Genomic DNA, 6569 nt, shown 5'->3' on the forward strand with positions numbered 1-6569 from the left:
TTAAAACCCATTACAAACGAGGAGGATTACTGATTATAATGACTTATACTGTCTTTTTACGCATTGCGTATATTGAAAGGGTGAAAGTCTATGGGAGGTCCTGTTTGCCCAGCCCTCAACTGAGCCTAATGAAATGTCCAGTGTAAAAACAAGAATTTAATTTCATAAATCTCGTAGCACTTCAATCCTGACTTTAAAGGTGACAGCAAAATGACAGCACATCCTCCTCAACCAGGAATAACAATATAGAGTAGTGGAGGCCATGAACAGTCCTTGTGAAACAAGACAGATATAATTCTCTCAGCTATATTTTATCAGCACTATTGGCCCTATGGATACAGACTGTATGGTGAGCATTTATTTTCCATGTGAAAGTGGCCTTGTTCAATGCACTGAGTTCATTTTTCACTGACAAACATTGTGTGCTGCCTGGAGGAAATTGTACGATTCACAGAATCAACACACAAAGCTACATACAGGAGTGAATAATGGTCTGTGTACTGCTTCACAGACTCCTCCAGGTATCAGCAGACATATTAAGCAGCGGTGAGGGCTGGGAAATAAAGAAAGTTTGCCAGTTTTCTTTGGTAATATGGGGTTGTGCACTCAAGTGCACTTTGAGTGCCTAGAAAAGCGCTATATAAATGTAATGAATTATAATAATTATAAATTAATTAAGTGACAAACAAATGCCTTGCAATAGGTTATAGAGGACGGCAGGCCAGGTTTTTATTGCTCATTACTACATGGTTTGCATAAAAAAATTACAAAACATAAGGCATTCTGGTTGTACTTGAAACTTTTATTGAAAGATGTTGTTTGAAGTCAAATCAAACTATGTGTCATATACTTTTATCTTACAATGCATTTATCTAAGTATATTACAAAAGATTCCTGATTCGTCATTCAAAATATATGTAATATGATGGATTTTCCCCCAAAATCATCTCTATTAAAATCTAAAACAAATATTCAGTAACACTTTATACAAACTTTCATTAATGAATCATTAACAAATATTTCATTATGCTTAACTGATAGTTAGTTATTTTATATTCACATATCTAGAAATATGAGATAATGTGCTTGTTAATATTTACTAATGAACTTACTAAACATTACCTAATGATTAACAGATCATTATTTCATGTAAACTGCTTATAAATGTCATTAAACTTCCAGTTTCACCTTTTGAAAATATTCAAATTATTTTGACATATGGTTTACAATGATTAAAAGCTTCATTAATAAATCATTAACAAACATTATATAATGCTTAACGGATCATTTGTTAATGCTTACAAATGCCATTAAACTTTCAATCCATATGCTCATGCCCTTTTTATAAATCTACAAATGATTTCAACGGGAATTAGATTTCACTTTATTTTGATGGTCCCTTTAACACATTCTGTTGACTATAGGTAATGTTGCACCTAAATGTCTACTAACTCTCATTAGAGTATTAGTAGAGTATTAGTAGACTGGTAGGGCTAGGGTTAGAATAATGTGACATGTATTTGCTAAGTTACCTATAGTCAGTAGAATGTCTGTTGGGAGACCATCACAATAAAGAGTTAGAAGATATTAAGCATTAAGTCTACTAATACGCTAATGTGAGTTAGTAGACATGTAGGTGCAACATTATTTATTGTCAACAGAATGTTCAAAAGGGACCATCAAAATAAAGTGTTACCCGGGAATTATAATGGTTATTGATTAATGATTATTAATGATTAAAAGCTTATTTGTTAATGTACTTTTGAATGCTAACAAGTGTCATTAAACTTCACTTGTCAAGTCAAGTCACCTTTATTTATATAGTGCTTTTAACAATACAGATTGTGTCAAAGCAGCTTTACAGTATCAAAATAGGAAAATAGTGTGCCAATGCAAAAGGACAATAGTAAACACTCAATTTTCAGTTAAAGGCAGTTCATCATTGAATTCAGTGATGTCATTGTCCAGCTCAGTTCAGTTTAAATAGTATCTGTGCAATCAAGTCAATGATATCGCTGGAAATTAAGTGTCCCCAACTAAGCAAGACAGAGGTGACAGCGGCAAGGAACCAAAACACCATCAGTGACAGAATGGAGAAAAAAACCTTGGGAGAAACCAGGCTCAGTCAGGGGGCCAGTTCTCCTCCAGCCAGACGAACCAGCAGGTTGATCCATGCTGCAGCAAAGTTAGATTGTGCAGAGGACTCATCTGGTTCCGTGGTCTTGTCCCGATGGCCGTCTAGGAGACAAGGTCTTCACTGGGATCTGTCTCTGGGGCTCATCTAGTTGTCCTGGTATCCGCTGAAATTCAGGGCTGTCTCTAGGTGCTGATCCACCATCTGTGCTGGATACGGACTGGATCTGGTGGCTACGGTGACCTCGGAACAAGAAATAAACGGACTAATATTAGCGTAGATGCCATTCTTCTTATGATGTAACAAGTACATCGGATGTTATGGGAAGTGTTCCCAGTTCTACCAGAAAGACTCAGGAGGTGATGATAAGACTCGAAAGTATTTATTTGACAAAACAGTGACATAAAAATAGAATTCTTTGGCGTAGGCCCCATCCGTAGTCTTAGTCTTAGATTCCAGCTATTGCTGCCGAAGACGAAGGCAGGGGCGGAGCCTACCCCCCTTCATGGACAGGGCCAACCTGGTGGTGGTGGGGAGGATGGAGGGGAATGACGCATCAGTATCTGTAAACACAAGGATGGGTGGGTAGAGAGCTTATATATTCCTCGTGTTGAGTGACGATTGGCTAGATCTAATTTTAATGTGTGACATAGCATTAAAGGGGTGGTTGACTGCCTTTTTTCTTGGCTTGATTGTGTTTATGATGTGCAGTATAACATGTCTTTGTGTTTCTTTTGTTAAAAAACACCTTATTTTTCATATATTTCACCTTTATTGTAAGCCGCTTTCTCCATTGTCATTTGAATGACCGGTTGACTTCCTGATTCTATGAAGCCACTCCCTCAGAAATAGGCAATGGGCTCAGATTGGTTAGGTGGCCGTGTGTCTTGTGATTGGCTAAACCGCGTACTGCACGTTGTCCGGAAACTTCACGCCCATTAGCATTACGGGCGATAGTTGCATGTGCTCTGGTGGAATGTAAATAATGGTGTCAATATTGCCGTATCAATTTGAGCCAGAATCAGACCCAGGTAGCGGTAATGAAGAGAATCAAGTAGAACCTCCGCAAGCATGGCTCTTAAAGAACGTTTCTGAATGGTAAGTATTTTTTTTATTTCTCTCAAAGATTTTCGATACGCTGTTACTTGTAAATGCTACTGCTGTTTATGTTATCTTTTGAGATACGGTTTTCTCCTGATTAAAGATTTAATGTAGCTGAATACATGACTGAGTAGTAACATTTTTTTTAAGTTATTGTTTTATTTATAGAATGAACAACTGTTTATCTATTCACAAAACTTAGTTTACTCACAATTTGTCATTTTCTTTAGGTGTACATGTAGCAACTGTGTAAAAATGCCAACAGAAACTGAAAACATCTGTTGCAAAGAAATACATAAGGTATTGTACAAATATAGTCCCAAAATTATGCCTATATACTTTATAGTTATGTGTTGTCCTTTTGTCATAAGCTGTAATAGAATTATATGAAAAGATGGAGGGAAGGTCACTGCACAGGAATTACTTATTGTCTAACAATTTTTTTTAGGTTGTACAACGAATGATGCAGGTTCCGGACCCACCTACATGCAAGGTTCAGCATCCAGGCTTCGATCCAAACTGCTTAAATGCATACACTTTACAAAATATACATAATATCTATAGAGCTGACTATGGAGCAGTGAGACGCAGAACTGAAGAAGAGTATGTTTTTATTTATTGTTCAAAAAGTTTGATGTGTAAAATCACTTTTGTAAAATCAGTTACATAACAAAGAGATAAATAAAAGAAATAAAAGACGTAAGATATTCACAAATAATTATCTTTCTGTATCAATGTATTTATAACATCAATATTTTCACATGACATTTACAGGTGCATCTCAATAAATTAGAATGTCGTGGAAAAGTTAATTTGTTTCAGTAATTCAACTCAAATTGTGAAACTCGTGTATTAAATAAATTCAATAAAGTAGTTTAAGTCTTGGATTCTTTTAATTGTGATGATTTTGGTTCACATTTAAAAAAAAAACACCAATTCACTATCTCAACAAATTAGAATATGGTGACATGCCAATCAGCTAATCAACTCAAAACACCTGCTTTTCCACAACATTCTAATCTATTGAGATGCACCTGTACATGTTTCCAGTAAAAACAAAAGTTTTATACACACTTTTTAAAACTGTCCTTTCCTGCCATAGGCGTTTTCGTTACCTGGCCTACCGCAGCTTTGTCAGCTGGTGCTGGGGCTACCCAGGACGAGATATGAGGGTTGTCATCCCGTCATGCGTTGTTCACCGGATCCGCCAGCAGTTTCCTGATCCAACTGGCCAGTATGTTGGGTTCCGGCCCCCCCTTGACTGAAGCGGGACACATGGCGTGCAATCACATCTTCCTTTGATGGTTTTTCAAACTGTGAAGACAGAGGTGGTGGAATGGGGACTGCATTCAGCTCCTCTGTGTATGGCGTGGGGTCCAGAAAGACTTTATCTACCAGAAGACTGATAAGGTCATCGACAGTCTGTAAGAAAAGATGAAAACCTAAAGTTACTATATTGTTTTATATAACTACTGATAAACAATCCACCTTTGCTGTGCAGTTTTCATGTGTATTATTTATTAATAATTATTTATTTTCTTATTTATTTTATTACAGTTATTTATTAGATTCATATTGTTCACATTGTTGAACAAAATCCTTTGTTCAACTTACTGTATGTTGGAACGGTTTTCACTGGCTTTGCTGTGCATTCCCCCTTTTTGGACTTAGGAAAAATTAATTTGAACACAGCTTGTCCTGTAGTTGTTGTTGGCTGGTCACGGTCAGCATTTTCATTGTAGTGCATGGCTGCGAGATACAACCTTTAAACGGAGAACCACACATAAAATATGACAACATTACTAGACAGTAAGAGATTTTCTTTTTTAGTAATATTGCTAAATATGCCATTACGCCTGCACAACATCCCTATGAAAGGGAAAACCACGTTCTTTGAGGCGAAACACAGAATAAGGCTGTGAAATGCCTCCAGTGACGATGTTTGGAATTAGTGACTGAGTTTTTCTACGTCCTTCAGTACTCTCTTGTTGTATAGCACCTTTCCCAACTTGTGGAGTTCCACTGATCCTGTAGCGGCACAGACATGAAACTATGAAGATGATATGTACATTTTACCAGTTCACTGTCACATTAGTTATACTTTTTATATAGTCATACCTGGTTGGAACCATTTCTTTTGATCCCTGGAATCTCTGTCCGGGTCTTCACACTTAGGGAACAGGGGGTTTTCGTGAACATGCACATTGTGAATGTGGTTCAGCAGTGACGTCCACTTTGCCACCTTTTCTGTCCCAGACACAGAGGAAGTCGCACTCCAGTATATGTGATTTTTTTTATGCTGCGCAACCATGTCTTCAGCACCTTGCAGTCTTTTCTCTGTGAAAGTTTGTCTAGTTTCTTTGACAACCCTATACAAACACATATGTCAGTTGTATAAGCATTACTTTTACATAACCAAATCACAAGCGAAATGTACATTTACAAGTCTGTAATCATGTTTATAATTAATTCAATACAAATAAGAATATGTACCTTTCTCAAAGTGCCACACGTCATAGAACTGAGTGATACTGCGTTCCCTCAAATACTTTTGAATCTGTGGATGTCTATCGGTGATTATGTAGTCAACAGCTAAACCATTTGACTCCAGTTTATCCAGGCAACGCTTTAATCCCTCCTTTTCCATGTGGTAACTGCCTCCCACCTCGTTGCTCTATTTTGGGAATAGCATATTTAAAATATGGAAGTGTTAACAGTAACAGATTGCAGAAAGAGTAAAAATTTTTGTAGATATATAGGAGTTACTAACCTGAATTAGTTGAAGATCCAGAATTTTGTTGGTTTCCACATGCATCAAAGTGTAGCTACCAAATTTAGCTGAGTGTCCTATGGCACACATAATCGAAAGTAGACCATAAATGATACCAGTAATACAATATTTTTAAATAAATATTAATTATTGTTGTAATCATACCTGGTGTGTCAGCACACATATCTCCAGCTAATGGAACCTTTCCCTGCTGTTGCAGCTGTGTAATAATATGTAGTTGATCTCTGTTCCACTTATGTATGATGGTAGGCTCAATGAAATTCCTGGCATGTTTCCTAAAAGTGCTATATTTTGTCATCTGGAGGTTCATGGCCTTGAAAATCTTTGAAAGAATAAATACAGAAACATGCATTTACATACCAACTGAATGAACACAGTTACTTTCCTATAAATTTACTTGTAATATGGTTTTACATACCTTCTGCAGTTGAACAAAGGATCCACCGGTAAAATATGTTGCAGCAGACAGTAACAGGTTACCAACTGGTGTACTCCCTACTATGGGCTGGCTCTGCCACTGTCTGTGGTACTGACACTTCTCAC

At 36.9% G+C, this 6569-nt stretch overlaps 1 pseudogene; it reads right to left on the minus strand.

The window, feature by feature from the left end:
• Positions 1-4411: 4411 nt before the first annotated feature.
• LOC107663080 (uncharacterized) lies at positions 4412-6336 on the minus strand (annotated as a pseudogene).
• Between the last annotated feature and the right edge of the window lie 233 nt (positions 6337-6569).

Source organism: Sinocyclocheilus anshuiensis, unplaced genomic scaffold (genome assembly GCF_001515605.1).
Source record: "Sinocyclocheilus anshuiensis isolate Anshui unplaced genomic scaffold, SAMN03320099.WGS_v1.1 scaffold836, whole genome shotgun sequence".
NCBI lineage: Eukaryota > Metazoa > Chordata > Actinopteri > Cypriniformes > Cyprinidae > Sinocyclocheilus > Sinocyclocheilus anshuiensis.